The sequence below is a fragment of the Calonectris borealis genome, chromosome 16 (assembly GCF_964195595.1).
Source record: "Calonectris borealis chromosome 16, bCalBor7.hap1.2, whole genome shotgun sequence".
Classification (NCBI taxonomy): Eukaryota; Metazoa; Chordata; class Aves; order Procellariiformes; family Procellariidae; genus Calonectris; species Calonectris borealis.
The window spans coordinates 11,657,707-11,673,241 of record NC_134327.1 but is presented as its reverse complement, the minus strand read 5'-3'; positions in this window follow the sequence as shown (position 1 = coordinate 11,673,241).

The window sequence follows — 15,535 nt, the reverse complement described above, 5'->3', positions numbered from 1 at the left end:
AAATTACTTTTTAAAATAACACAATCAAGGACAACTTTGCTGTGCAAAGATTTTGTTAGAATGAAGCAATTCAAAAGCTTCTACAAAATGGATGGTAGGCAGAGAAGAGCAGCAGAAGCAGGGAGGTATTCTGCCTGTGTCCTTTTTTGCAGTCATTTCTAGGCATTAATTTTCGATGTCTATTAAAAAAACGCTCTTGCAGATTTACTGTCCCATAGCATAGGATCCACGCACCGGCAAGGGATGCCAGTGCTGCAGGCGCAGGCAGGTGAGGGTGAGGAAGGCGTGGAGGAAGCACGGGCAGGGCTAAGCCTGCAGCATGGCATTACCACATTCAGCCAACCCAGCAGGACAAATCCCTCAAGCCAGAACACAAGTGATGTCCATACATCAATGCCAGCTGGGGGTCCTTCTGGGATGCCTCACGTACACCACAGATGAGGGCTGGGGACACTGTCTACACATAACCTCACTCAGGATCAGAGAAAAGGTACCAGGATTTGGTCTTTCTCTACATTTTTCTGGTCTTTGTTGAACACGAGGTGAGATTTGCTGAGACAGCATTAAAATGCTTACCTGCCCCATATGATCCTGAAGACCAACAGAACCAGGGTGCAATTTTAGGTGTCTCAAAGCAAATCTTCAGACTGCCCTCTCACACCTGGTTCCTCTAATCACTACCATGTTAATCCAGATGTGGAAAGAAGCAATCAGCCCACACTAAAGCCAGAAACAACTGTGCCAACCCTTGACATCAGCCACGACACGCAGAGCAAGGAAATAAAACAGATCAGGAATCCAGCACTTTGTGGCTTGGATTTTTAAAAGCAATGATAAATTAAAAAGGATTTAGGAAAACTCTAATTGTGGGAATCAGTCTTAAAAGACAGAGGGAGACTCACAGACTTCTTTGATGTTCAATCCATAGATGTCCTCAAATTACAGAGGGAGAATCAACTTTGCAGCTTGGAATAAACTGACAGTCCAGAATTACACTGAAAGCCAGTCACTGGGCTTCAGTGAGAAGCAAAGACAAACTGCCAGCGGCAAAATGAACATTAAAACCAAGATCATTGGACACAGACAAAACGTAGTTTGAAGGAGAAGCCAAAGAGTTTGATCATATTTGTGACTAGACACGACTGCTCACAAACCAACCTGGTGGTGCTGGATTTTCCAGGGGTTTTTCTTGCCTCTTGTTCTTACAGGTAAGGTTCATGAAGGGAGCCTTGGCAGGACAAATGAGGCTGCTGAGGTCCCCCAGTTCTGGTGTAAACTATTTGAAATGGAGTAGAAATGACAGTGAAGGGGGTCAGGGTGATGATTTGTCAACCTGAGATGAACTGCGCCAGTTGTATTGAAACATCTCCCCTAACCACATCTTAGGAGAGTGCATAAGCAACAGTGATGAAGTGGACAGTGAGCATCAGTAGTTGGATCTGCTTAGGAGTTGTAAGGGCCCCATAATCTTTTCTTACCTAAACTGATCAAAAATATATCCAGTGGAACGTTAAGGTTATTTTCACCACACACACAGTCAGCATCAGTCAAGGCAAGAGCCACTCTAGCTCACGCCATGTGCTCTAAGAACATCAAAGCTATTTTACATGGCATAAAACGTGATCCTGCAGGAGCTTCTTGCAGCCTGAGTTATGCACCAATCCCAGATGACAATTCAAATAAAACTGGGAAAAGTAACCCCAAACTGGGTTTTGAACTTCTAAGTGTAGCAAGAGCTGGAAGCCTAAGGAATGCTTCTACCTCACAAATGTACCAGCGTTGCTGGAAGTCTTGCAAATGACAGAGGCTCAAATGAGGGCTCTATCCTGCAAAATAAAGAGTGGTGCCAAGACCACAGCTCTTCAGACGCCTTGCCAGAACAAATCACCTTGCGAGAGCGAGCCCTCGGCTGCCAAGAGAAGAGCAGTTCCTGGAGATACAGGGATGGGGAAGAGGCGGCTGCGCTGACAGAGCTGCTGGAGGCTCACCTCCTTCCAAACGAAAAAGGCGAATTAAAAAGAGAGATAAACACATCAAGTATATTATTTTTAGGAGAAAGGGTAAAGCTTCCAGTGCCCCCAGCTGTCTCCAAGGCTTTGGGGCATTGCAGCCAAGCCAGGGCTCACACCGGGGGTCCGCAGGGGCCTGGGGCTGGTACGTGCTGCAGAAGCAGCCTGGGAGGAGCAGAGGGGAAGGAGGAGGGAGCGGGGAGGCAGGAAGGAGAAGGAAATTGTGCCGTGTCCTTCTCTTATGCCAAAAAACGAAAAGAAACTATAAACCCCCTGTTTTCAGAATATAAAAAGGTTGTGAAAATAGGACTCCAAGGGCTCTGCAAATGATTATGCTAATTAGATCCAGGACTATTCAATACCACTGAAGTGATGCTCAGGAATTTTGAACTACAGTTTTTAGTGTGATTACAGATCATATTAAAATTCTATTAGTCTTCGCTTAAGTTGTGAATAAGTGGGATGGAATAACGGGTCCATACACTCATGAACCCAAATACTTTTAAGGTAGCAGATATTTTAGAGTGAAAATACCCCCCCTTTTTTAAATGAAAAGAAGCTTTATTTATGTAACTACATGGAGTGAAACTGCAAGCAGTGAAATATTCAAAGATTACTGATTTTTCCATATGGGCCCAAGTTTTGAGTGTTGTTGTAAAACAATATTTATAATTGTTTTAGCCTTGCTACATAGTATAATTGAGACACTCAGAAGAGAAAACTTTGTAGCAAAATCTCTTTTTGTTTCTGCCTTGCAAATGATAAATTGTTAATGAGCACCTGTTACAATGTTAATGAAAGTAAGAGCTGTATGTAAATAAAGAAAATTTAATAACTTAACAAGGTGGATTAAAATTCCCAACCTGCTCCTTGCTAATCTAATGCCAAACACCAAATAGTTGCTATCTAAGCAGGAAACTAGTTAATGTATTCACCTCCGTGTACTTTTCAAACTATAATTAATATTTTAAAAATTTATAAAACCGAAATCATAGGTTTGATTGTAACAAACAAAATATCTGCCTTTAATCTACTACAAAAGGTTGGCACAAATCCCCTTAAATGATACTAAAATGTAAACCACAAGGCAGCACTGAGGAATTGATTATGTTTAACTTCTTTTGCATTTGTCCTAATCACATTCTTTATAATTGTATTTAAAATTACTCCAAAACAGTTGATTGGTAATTCTGTAGCGCAGAAGAAATATGGAATGAGAACATTGTTTCCTTGGATGAAAAAAAATCCTGTTATAAATAACTTTCAAGGTATGTCCTCTGGACATTGGGTGAATATTAACACTTGACAAATGGACATTTGTTGGTTTAAACTAAAGTGAAAGTTATTGGAAGGGAAGAAGCAAGGCTCTTATTTCTTAAAGAAGAAACCCACTCTCATGTAGTTTCTCTGTTTTCCAAACTCCAGGCAGGGTTTTACAGCAATGCCCTTTCCCCCCACACCTCCTTAATTCACACCCCACCACGTCCTACGAGTGCCTCAGGCAGACCCAGTGGTTTCTGCACTGACTTGGTGCAGCCTTGGAGGGTCGGAGCTGTTGGTGGAGCCTCACAGCCCACGTTAACCCCAGCCCGGCCAGCGTGGCTTCACTGAGAGACCTGTGTTGGCAGGGACCTCTGGAGGTCCTTCATCCAACCTCTGGACCCAAACAAGGTTAACTTCAAACCTAGACCAGGTTTCTCAAAATCCCAAGGATGGAGACTCCACAGCCTCTCTGGGATGCTGTCTCGGAGCTGCACCACTTTCACGGGAAAGGGTTGGTGGGTTTTTTTTCCTTAAAACCAGTGGGAATTTTCCATTGCAACTCACCTCCTGCCCTCCTGTTGGGCACCTCAGTAGCAGTCTGTAGCTACAGCAGAGAGATAGAGCAAGGGAAGGTGCATCTTCCCCTTCCAGTCTCCCCATGGGCCACCATGGCCATACACCCAGCTTGCCTATATAAAAAACTGGTATCCAAGACCTTCTACCAGTAATACATTTATCTCCTCAGCTCCAGTGAATTTCTCCCTTTTTCAGAAATATGGCCTAACACACAGAGAACAAGGGTTTTTGACAAGACCCCAACGTAAGCCCACAACCAACCTGTGGGAAAAGCTGTATGGACATGTAGGGATGACACCTGCATCTAGCTTGGCTCTCACTCGCTGAACCTTCCTCTTCAGTTACTCTGAATGCGGAGACCTAGATACAAGCGCTGGTGCTGGCAGTCCATGACAACTTGTGATGGGTCTGCTCAGCATCCTCCCATGTCAAAGCCAACACAGCCACTGTCCATGGGGGAGCAAGCCCCAGAGAAGATACCATAAATGCCTTTTTTTTTATTTTAAATTTTGGATAATATACATGCATACTCTGTCCTTTAATTGGGAAGCACTTCACGGGTCTGCACTTAATCAAGATGGATACCTCATTAGGACATCTCCCAGGGAACCAGTTTAGCCTAACAACAGCAAATCGCAATGCTGCTGTTTAATTGGGACAATTTTTGCAAAGTCTCCACTTAATGGAGACATATTGGGCCAGTGCCAGGAGTTAAGTGGTGTTAAATGAAATAGGTGCAAAACTCCAACTTCCTGTCTCTTTTATATAAAGATTGCCAGCTAAAAATGTAAATAAATAAAGGCTAAATATTTAGGAGAAGGGGCTTCTATTTTACTTTTTTGGTTGCATACAGTACTGTGAAGAAATGTGGGCTTCTGAGATCTGTACTTATTCCTACCTCCAGTTATAGCCTTGATGAGCAGAAGCTGTTCTCCTGTTGTGCTTGGACAGCATATAGCACTTCTGGGTCCAGATCTGTGATGGAAGATCCTGGTTTTGCCTATCATAATCAAGATAATTGTCACCCTCTCCTTAGCCGTCCTGTGAAGACATCTGTATAACCGTAAGAGCAGGTCTATATGGAAGCCAGTGCCTTAACCCTGGAGCCCTGTAAATTGAAGCCAAGGTCCCCAGTGGAGCATCCCAGACGTACAATCACATACATTTCTATGGTCCTGCCATCCAAGGACCTTAGTGCCCTGGCTTAGGGTCAGAAATATAAGTCTTCCAGCTAAATGACACAGAGGACCTACTAAATGATACGTTCATGCCCATGATAGGACACTTCTCCCCATTTCCATGAAATCGGGTCTGTCCCATTAACACAACGTTGCACAATTTGCCTTGAAAGGTGCAGCACCCCGTGCACCCCACCAGTGTGGTGGGAAGGCTGGTCTGGTGGATGAGGCCCTTGCTGGAGACTCTGGGCACCCCTGGGTTTGGCAAGAGCCATGACAGGGCTCACTTGCTCACGCCTCATTCCTGGGACCTGCTCCCACGAGGGTCAGAGTCCTCCTCTCGGGTTCCCTCCCTGCACATCGAGGGCTGCAATCTTGCTCTCTTTCCCATTTTTCTTTGGAGATTCAGCTGCTGGGGCAGCGCTGTGCTGCTCAGCACAGGGTTAGCTTCTGGGCAAAGGCTGCTGACAAATAAAGTAATCACACTAACGACAGGCGCTTCCCAAAATCTCTCAGGGCGGTAGCAGCCACCGAGCATGCTGGGAACAGACACCCAGAGCATCTTCCAGAACATAAAACCAAGGTCCCTCCAAAATACCTTTCCCATGATGTCTTAGATCCCCTTAGATTTTTCTGAGTGTTAACATTAACTGATGAACAAGCCTGAGAGACATCAAAGTGTTCTTTTTTTCTCCCCTCGTCATTAAGAGAAGCTGTTTTACAGGTAGCTGAGCAATTTGAAGGAAATAAAAGGTGTGTAAAAATTGTCTGCTCAAGACATTGACTCAGTAACCTGTAAAAGATTTTAGTTAAATACATTTCCTCAGGACTCCTACAGTCTTTGACTGAAAGTGTTTTGTACATAAACAAACAACGACGCTCCTTCCATCCATTAAAACCCACCAGTCACTTTAATACATCACAGCGTAACCATTTAGCTCAGTCATTTTTCATTGTTTGACCTCACTTTTAATTAGAGACTAAATTATTAATGCCATTTGATAGGAGACAAACTACTTGGGAGTGCTGCTGTTCTCTAGGCCAGCTCTCAAGAACTACACACTCAGATTTTGTACGTTTCAAATAAAACACAAGTGGCCAGAGGAAAAACAATTTACATTTACAGCTCCTACAAACCCAGCATCCATCAAGAGTTTGGTGTTTAAAAAAAAAAAAAATCTCATGCGGTGTTAACAGTAGACTTTTAAAAATCAGCAAGAAAATATAAAGTTCCCCCAGAGAGAAACTCCCCGGAGATTTTTCAAGAAGTTCACAAGCTCTGGAAAAGTAGTTGCCGGATCCTGTAATCACAGCTCCTGGGATCGTTTAAAGAAGTTAGCGGTGTATTTTCCCCGGCACTGCTTTGATGTAGAGGTTCCTAAGGCGGGAAGATGAGCCCGCAGAAATAGGAAAGCTGAAGGTGATTTAAAGCCAGAGAGCGAGAGGGCACGGCTGCACCCGAGACCCAGCGTCTGAGCCAGCTTAGCTGACACCAACAAGCTCCGAATCGTTCCCAAGCGGGTAAGGTCAGCATGTAACGTGCCCATCACCGGGGCGTTTGATCCCTTGTAAGCACTGACCTGGTTTCTCCAGTCCTGGTGCTTTCTCTCTGAGGGCAAGGAGTGCTGTAAAACAGCAATTTCTCTAATGCCAAGGCAAACACGACGTCCTGCTCACAGAGGGAAAGATCTGGCATGAGGTCCTTCTCCAGAAAAAATAAAGACCAGGCTCACAGTCATCGTCATGAAGGAGAGGACAAATCTGGGATCCTTGGGACAACGGTAGGGACTGGATTTGGTCTCCCTTCCTAATAAAGAGCCTGAGCCCGGGCCTTTTCCCTCCCATTAAAGCCAAGCCCGGGTAAGCCCCTATAAAACCACTTTGAACTGCCGCGTTAGATAAAGGTTATCAATCCCCCACCTGCGAGTGCCTGCTGAATTCACCCCAGGGCTGTGTTATCATCGCCTTTATTTGGGTTTTTAGCATTTTCCACAACTCAACCATCTCAGACCCTCGGTGGCAGCCCACGTACCGGGGCTGGGGACCACGCAGAGCACCCTCCCAGCCCTACCACCAGTGGGAGCCCAGAGGCATCTGCCCTTTCCAGGGCATTTAGGAGCCGACAGTACGGGGCTGCCGGGAGCTGGCGAGGGGGGTCACGCTGCAATAAGGTGTTAGAAAAACCATACCAAAACCTTGTAAAAACTGCAACTCTGGAAACTAGATAAGGAACTGGGGACACGTTGAGGGAACGATTACTCCTGCAACGTTCATCGTCAGCGAGATCCCTTGCTGTGTTAGACAACGGTTTAGCTGTATTCCGCACAACTGTAGTATTCCCAAACAAGAATGTAAGTTTTCCGTACTGCTGCTAACAAGAAAAGCCATCAGCCCTTCCCACGCCCAGCTCCCTTTGCCGTCTTCAGGTGCTCTGACTTAGACCCAAATCTCTCCTGGTTCTCCCCTGTTGCAATTGGGGGGTGGAAGCTCTGCACCTCCTCATACAACGAGGGAGAGAGATGCTCCTCAGCTATGACACAGCGTTTGCTGTCTGTAGCGAAGGCACAATGCAAATAACAATAGTGTTTCTGCTCATTTGATGAAGCGGAAAACATGATCTCCATGTTGTTGTTTAAAAACAGAACAAGAAATCAGTTTTTCAGCTGGACTGGCCTTTCTGCAATGGACGATGCCCGTTTATGCAGACTCATAACATTTCCCTGGCACAGATTTAAAGATTTTTTGTGTCCTGTCCTTCCACTTAAGGCATAAGGTTTTGAGTTCTTTGCCATCCAAATCCAGCCTACAAAAATTCACTGAGTTAGAATTTAGCCTGCAATACTATTGCTGTCAAGTCAGAATGTGGTTTTATTTCTAGACATGTGTCTCTTTTTGGTTTCATAGGTTTCAAGCAGTTATTTTCACTTACTCCTAAGAAACAGAAAAATTGCTCCTTCTTCTCCCCCCTCCTAAAAATGATATAATCTCCCCTGTATGTTTTCAGTGTAAAATAACCAAGTGCATATGAGGACTAATGGCCCTAAAGGCGCTGGCTAGATCCACTCACTCAATAATCCATGCTTTCAAAAGGCCTGATTTCACAGTTACAGAGACACCCCTGAGCAGTTTTGCTGCGAAAGCAAGCGCTCGTAGCATCTCCTCTTCTCTCGATATGCTTCAGCAGCTCCCGCTAATGTCAGTGGGGACCCCCGTGTACAGCTCCAAGAAAATTAGACAGCATCGGACCACATCCTGCCCCTTAGATGCACATCCACAGCTTCCAGTGGAGGTAATGAGACCCTCGCGGCATCCCAAGGGATGGAAGCTGGTCAGGAGGATTGAGATGCTCCTGGGACCCAGCACATCCAGCTCACCCTGAGCTCTGTCTGCGGACAGGGCGATGCATCCATGCAAGATGCTGCCCCATGGGAGGGACCCCAGGGATGGGATTCCTCCTCACCGGCACTGGTCCTAATACCAGGAGGGAGAACTGCAGGACAGAGGCTCATAGCATAAAGTATCCGGAGTCCTTGAATGAACCTCCTGTTCACATTCATTTCTAATCTGCCGATGCCCTACGTCCAGTAGTCAGTATTTTAAATTGTTATTAAATGTCTTTGGGGGGATTATAATTTGTATGCCTGATTATACAACGGATATACCTATCTATCTCATGGTATCACAAATAGCCATACCATAATGATGATTGAAATATATAATCCCCCCAAAGATGGTCAGAACAATTTAAACTTCCCTCTGCTTAATTAAGAGAGTTAGGGGATTAGGTACATGATTTAAATGGAGGGGAAGGTTTGGTTTATGTTTTTAAAACCCGATGGAGGCACAGGGAACTGGCGAGGGAGAAGTTAGACTGCCTTGTCCATCTTTATACAGTCTCATCTCAGACAGACCTGCCTGCCTTTCTGCCTGCCTGCCCAGCACTGGGAGCTTTTTCTCCTTCGATGAGGATAGGAGAGCTCTTTTCCTCCCTATTTCCACCTTCCAACATCTCCAGTGACTTCCCAGTATCTCCTGGGGAAACCACCTCAGCACCCAGCCTGATGCCACCATGAAGGTGCTGTGGCTGCTGTGGCCCCATCCTTGTGACCACAGCGCGCTCCTGGTTTGCATTGCTGAGATACCCAGGGCTCCGCACGGCCGTACCGACCCGCCGTGCCCTGCTACCTCCAGCCCTTCCTTCCTACCGTGGAGTGACAACGGCTTCGTCACCAGTGGGTGACTGCGGGGAATGAGGCTTCTTTGGGTGAGCTCCAGGGGCCCCATGCACAAGGGAGGAACATTTCAGAAGAGGGTTAAAAAAACAAGCCAAATTCTCCGAAGTTTCCCTTCCTTCAGCAGATCTGGGACCTGCCAATACTGCGCTGAGCAGAAGTGATCAGTTTGTCTTCTTCACACTGACAATAAATCCAATCACACCTTGGACGGGTAAATAGAATCGATTGAGTCCCTGCAGCACCGTCCTCTCCTCGGCTCAGCGCCAGCCCCCTCTCCCTCATCAGCCATGCTAACAGGGAAAACCAGGCAGATTTCACTTCCCACATTTACCTGCTGATTGCAGAGCCATCTTTGTCATTAGGGGTATATTAATCAAGAGAGGTGAACGTTTTCGACAAGCTGCACTGTTTACTTCGAAAAAAACAGAAACAAAATTAGTGCAATACAGGGAGAGCCAGACACTTGCTGGGCAGAGCGAAGAAGACAACAAATCCTTCAGAAAGCAAAATCACTTAGGTGTTATTGTTGAGTCCGAGCACAACTTGGGAAGAGGGATCCCTGAGCAGGCAGGGAGCTCCACGGGCACCAGGGCTGCCCTGGGCAGGACTCCCTGCACTCCTTCCCCATGGTCCCTGCTGCCAGGACACCCTGCCTGGGAAAAAACTAGGCCCTTTACACATCACACACACAAGCACCGGGGTTGCTTTGACACCCTGATGCTCACTTCTCTCCTCTGACTTCAGGTGCCAGGCTGGGATGTCCCCAGTCCTTCTGCATACTTCAGTCACCCCTAGGAAGGGTCCTTCGCTCCAGGCTTAGCCAAACCCTTTGGCCTGGGAAAAAGGCACAGAGAAGTTTGCAGCCATCCATAACTCTCTCGCTGGGTCTGACCAGATGCAGCTGAACCATCGTCTAGTTAAGAGGAAAAGATCAACCCGGATTTAAGAGGCAGCAAGGCCTCCATAACTCTTCCTTAGAGCACAGCCTGGCTGAATTTATGCTCTGCAGCGTGGCGGCAGGAAATAGATGTAACTCATAGCGATGGTGCTGCTCCTTCTGGGATGGAGGCTCTCACCGCGGCCCCTTATGGGAAAGTTTCGGGGCCACATCTGAACTCCGGGGCAGGGAGTCCCGAGATGTGCCGTGCCGCTCCTGGTTCAAAGCTGCGGCGCCCATAGCAGGGAAGATATTTTTCTTCCTTTCTTCTTCTTCTTTTTGTCTTTGAAATCTTGTCAGTATATCAACACACTTGATAAGGGCAGTGTTGTAGTTACACTTCTTTAATTAAGTGAATAATTAAAAAGAAGTTGATCATCAATTAGTTAATTAAATAATTAATCCATTTTACTTTCATACCCTTTTTTGTTAATCACTGTGGCTTCGGTAATGAGCCTCCTATGGGTTGCTAAGCAACTGCCTCCTCGTTTAAACAATCAGCAGCTGCCGCCCGTCAGCGCCCGTGTGAAGGGATGCGGCGGGGCTGCCAGGGGCCGCCGCCCCCGGGCCCGGCTGGGGGGCACGGACCCTCCGGGGGTCGCGGGTTCGATCCCCGCCTCCGGCACGTCCGCCCCCCCCCGCCCCCGCTGCTGCCTGGGGAACCGGCGGGGAAAGCATGAATTCCTCGCAAAAGCCGCTGGAAAACCAACGTCCGTGCGCTCCGCCGATGCCCAGGCCGCAAGGCCTGTGCGCCGCGGTGAGGAAGACTGCTGCCCGGTAGGAGGGAGGAAGGCAGGGGATGTGGTGCCGCTTCTTCCGGTGGGGACCATCCTCACCCCCGACGGCAGCCCGCAGCGAAGGCTCGGCTTCCCCCCGCCGACACCCTGCACCCTCCCGGAAGGCACATCCACTCCTCGCCCCCGCCAGGTACTCCGTGCCTCAGTTTCCCCGAGGGAGCACTGTCCCGGCGGTCCCCGCCCTAGCGTCGGGCCAGGGGGTATCGCGGGGAGCCGGGCTGGCTTCCCCGCCGCAGACGGCAGCTCCCCTTCCCTCCTCTCTCCCTCTTTATTCTCCCGAGTTCTTTTTTTTTTTTTTTTCTCCTTTTTTTTTCCCCTCCTCTGTTGCCAATTGTTTCTCTGCCCCGGGGCCAACCTGTAAATGAGATGTTACATCTGCACCGAGCTAAGTAAACACTTTATAAATGAATAAATAAGTGAATAAATAACGAAATAGTAATATCTGCGCCGAGCAGAGCCAGGCGCGGCGCCTCGGCCGGGGAAGCGGAGCGGCGGGGAGCCGGGCCGGGGGGCCCGCACCCACAGCCCCATAACCGCTGCGCCGAGCCGCTTCCCGGGGGGGTCTGAGCCGGCTGTCCCAGAGCCTCCCGGCTGGCAGCGCAATGCCAGGTTCCGTCCTTCCCCCACCCACCCCACTCCACTCCGGATCGTGTCCCCGGGAGGGGCCGGGGCTCGGCATCTCCCCCCGGGGCTCCCGGCCGGGGCCGACCTCCGCCCGCCCGCCCGGGCTGAACTTTGTAATTATAACGGATAACGAGAACAAATGCAAGCAGCACTCATTGAGTAACTGATATCAATTATGGAAGCAGGCTTTTGAGCCTGGAATAAATGATAGGGGAATTGGCCTGAGAGGGAGTGGGAACAGACATGTTATTATTTACGCCAGATTAAGAAAAGTATCCAATTTGCTGGCCATCTCCTTCCGCTGGGAATCGGCATCAATTTTATTATTGTTCCTCAGATTTTAATATTCTCTAAATGAATTACGATCGAGCTAGGTAGTTAGTCAATAGTTTAATGCAATTAATTAACTTCCCATCGCTTGGTTATCTCTGCCCGGGTCCCCTTTCCCCGGCCGGTCCCACTGCCGGGCAGCAGTTTGTTTGCAGTGAATCAGGGTGCGGGCTGCGCTCGGAGCCGGCTCCGTGTGGCTGTGGCTCTGTGTGTGTGTGTGTGTGTGTGTGTGTTGACTCTTTGGTGTCTAGATTTTTTCCACTGTTCCGTGCATTGTACGACATAACTAGAACTGAAGCAGTACATTTCTTCAAACAATGCCTCCCCGATTCCATTTGTAATGGAATTGGAGGGAGAAAATGTAATTGTGTGTTAAACATGAGGCAGCCATACATGAAGATAAGCAGGGCTGAGTGACTGGATATGGAAATCCAGCGCGGGGACTAGATACTGGAGGTCTATTTTGGAGTTAAATGGCTCATAAAAATAGGAAGCTGGCGTTTATTTATTTATTTGCCCGAGCATCTATAGGGCTGCACATGTGGCGCTGCGTTTTGGGGGGGAGAAATGCGAGGGGAAAGAGTGCGGTGGCTCGCTTGTGGGGGGCTGGTGGAGGGGTGGTCGCTGCTGAGGGAGGGTGGAAGGGGAAGGGGACAGCAACCAGCCCATGGGCCGGGGCTCCCTGCCCGGGGACCCCCCGCCCGACCCCCCCCACCCTTGGAGCCGACCCCTCTGGAGGAATTTCTGCTGCTCAGGTCAGGACAACAGTGACCGGGGTTCCCCTGCCGGTCTGAGGGGTCACGTCGGAGCGGAGGGGCCGGCGGGGCTGGAGAGCGGAGCGCTCCGGGGACCCGGGGGTGCGCAAAGGGGGTGCACAGGAGCCCCGCGGGTTCACACAGGGAACCTGGGGATGCGCATAGGGAGCAGGATCCTCTCCCTCGTGCAGGGCTGCAGGCGGAGCCGCCCCGGGGTCCCGCAGGATGTCGAGCCCTGTCCCCCCCCGGGGCGCCCCGTCCCGTCCCGCCCCCGGCCGGGCTGGCGGGGCCGTTCCCGGGGGAGGCCGGCGGCCGAGGCCGCCCCTTCCCCGCCGCACATCTGGGAACGTCGTTAGGGCCGCCCCGCTCAGGAAGTTTTTCACACTTCACGTCTCATTAACCGCAGGTCTCGGATTCCTTGGGAAAGGGGGACCGGCGGGAGGGCGGCCGCGGCCGCCGGCCCGGGGGGGACCGCAGCTGCTGGGAGAGACCCGGGGCCCCCCGGGGGGGCCCGCACCCTTCGACCCCCCTCGAGGCCGAGCTCCTCCGTGTGCGGAGCCGCGGGGTGGCGGCCGTGCCCCGGCCGTCGAGAGGAGCCCGGGGGGGGATGTGGGGCAGGGAGGGAGCGCAGACACGGCACAGGGGACCGCCGTCCCCGCGCACCTCCCCACACCGCCCCCACGGAGCTCAGCCCCTGGGCTGCACCGTCCTCCCCTTCTCCAGATCCCGCCGGGACGGCCCCAGGGTCCGCAGCGGCCGGGGGCTGCCAGCTGAAATCACAGTCCCTTCTCTTCCCATGGGCTCGACGGCCCAGCCTCTACGGGATACGGCCTTCTGGGGAGGGCGGAGGACCCCCCCTCAGCATCTTAAATGTTTAAAAAGGGTTTATTCTGTACTTACAGTGAGCGAAATTAAAAAGAAAGAGTAAAATATTTGAAAATGAAGTGCATTATGTTTAATAAATTTAAAATGAACAAAGGCTGCTATATTGCCAGCAATATCATTTCTTGCCCAGGGGCATTAATAAAGACTGAAAGGTTTGGAAAAAACAATATTTTCTATTAAAATTCTACGGTGCGTTTCAATATTAAAAGGATAGGTGATGAATTTTCAGTGTTACTCAGACGGGGTCAGCGACTAATTTCATTTCTTTCTGGTCAGCATTCTGTCGATAATTAATCAAAAGCAGAGTTTCTTAATGAAACACTTTTCATAAGGTGATAATTAGCAGGAAAGACGCGGAGTGCAGACAGTCACTGGTAGCTGTCTAATAACCAGAATGAAATCAGGGCTGGGTCCAGGGAGTTAAGCAAGAGCTCAAAAAAAAAAAAAATTACAAATAAAAAGGGAGAAGAGGAGGAAAAGGGATGGGGGAGCCGCCTTGTGCAAAGTCCCGAGAGAGGGTTGTGTTTTTCAGCCCGGTGCCGATCGCTTTTAACACCCGAGTTGGTGTAATTTTGCCTCCCGGGCCCCGCGGGGAGCGGAGCGGGCGCGCAGCCCCGCCGGCCCGGCCCCAAGTTGGGGGGCTCGGAGCCAAGGTACTCCCGCCCCCCATCCTCGCCCCCTGCATTGAGCTTCAAGGGAGAAATCAGTGCAGAAGACACGGTCCCCACCCGGGCCTTTCCCCGCCTCACCCCGCAAAAACGCGTGGAAAGAGTAAATGGAGTTAATGAAAAAAATTAGCAGCGATTAGTGATAGCACCGGCGTCCGGGAGAGGTCTGGCCAGGAAAGTGTCTGGTAACAATTACAAAGATACCCCGCGCATAAACAAAAGACATTAGCCCCTGGAATGATATTAAACAGTATAAAATTAACCGAAAGTTGTAATAAGTGAGGGATTAAAAAGGACCTGGCGTTAATTCGTGGGTCTGAAGAGAGCCCAGCAGAAGGGGGAGAGAGGTGTATTGAACCTTTAATTAATATTTGGCTGGAGCATACCTTATTCATAATATTCATTGATGTGATTACTCCACAAACAGACAGGGATAATTTGTTTAGGTAGATAAAAATAACCTTCAGGTGAGATTTGAAATACAAAACCAATCTATCCCTTGCATCTAGTCTGGCACTTAAACAGCAAACCTTTCAATGGGCTTTTTTCTCATATTAATATTTTTTTTAATCTGAACATGAATGACAAGTACCGCTTTCCTACGTCGCCGGGTTTTTTATTATGAAATTCTCCTGAAATGCTGTAAACTTTCAGATAAAGCTGAGAGGCAGGAGGCTGTTGAGTAGATGAGATTATTGATAGTTATTGAAAGTATCCAAATAGGATTTAGAAATCGGGCTCCTGCGCCTTTAATAGAATTCCAGATAATCTTTTATCACAACAAGACACCCATAGAATTATTTAAACAGATTGGACTATTCCAGCAGCAAATTTCAATTATTCTAATGCTTTAATAAATGTGTTGTGTGTGTATTAAATTCAAGCTTCTTAATCCAAATTTTACGATTTAACTGCTCTGATTTTTCATTACAGCTACACCCACATACAGCAATTTACTTTTTTTTTTTTTTCCTTAGGAAACTGATGCCTTATCGAATCGGGCCCGCAAATAAAACACAAAATAAAGTCTGACTTAAAAGTGAATTCCGGACCCCCCCCGACAGATGAATAAATAGGACGCTCCACAAGCCCCTGCGAGGAGTAGGGGAGCTCAGGTAGGAGACATGATGGGGAGAGGAATTTGAAAAAGGAGGGGGAGAAAATCAAAACGCAGGAAAATTAAGAGCGGAGGATTGATTTGATGGGATCTGGGGGCTTTGTGGCTGGAACCTTTTGTTTCAATATTTATTTCCTCGGAGGTTAATACCTTTTTTCTTT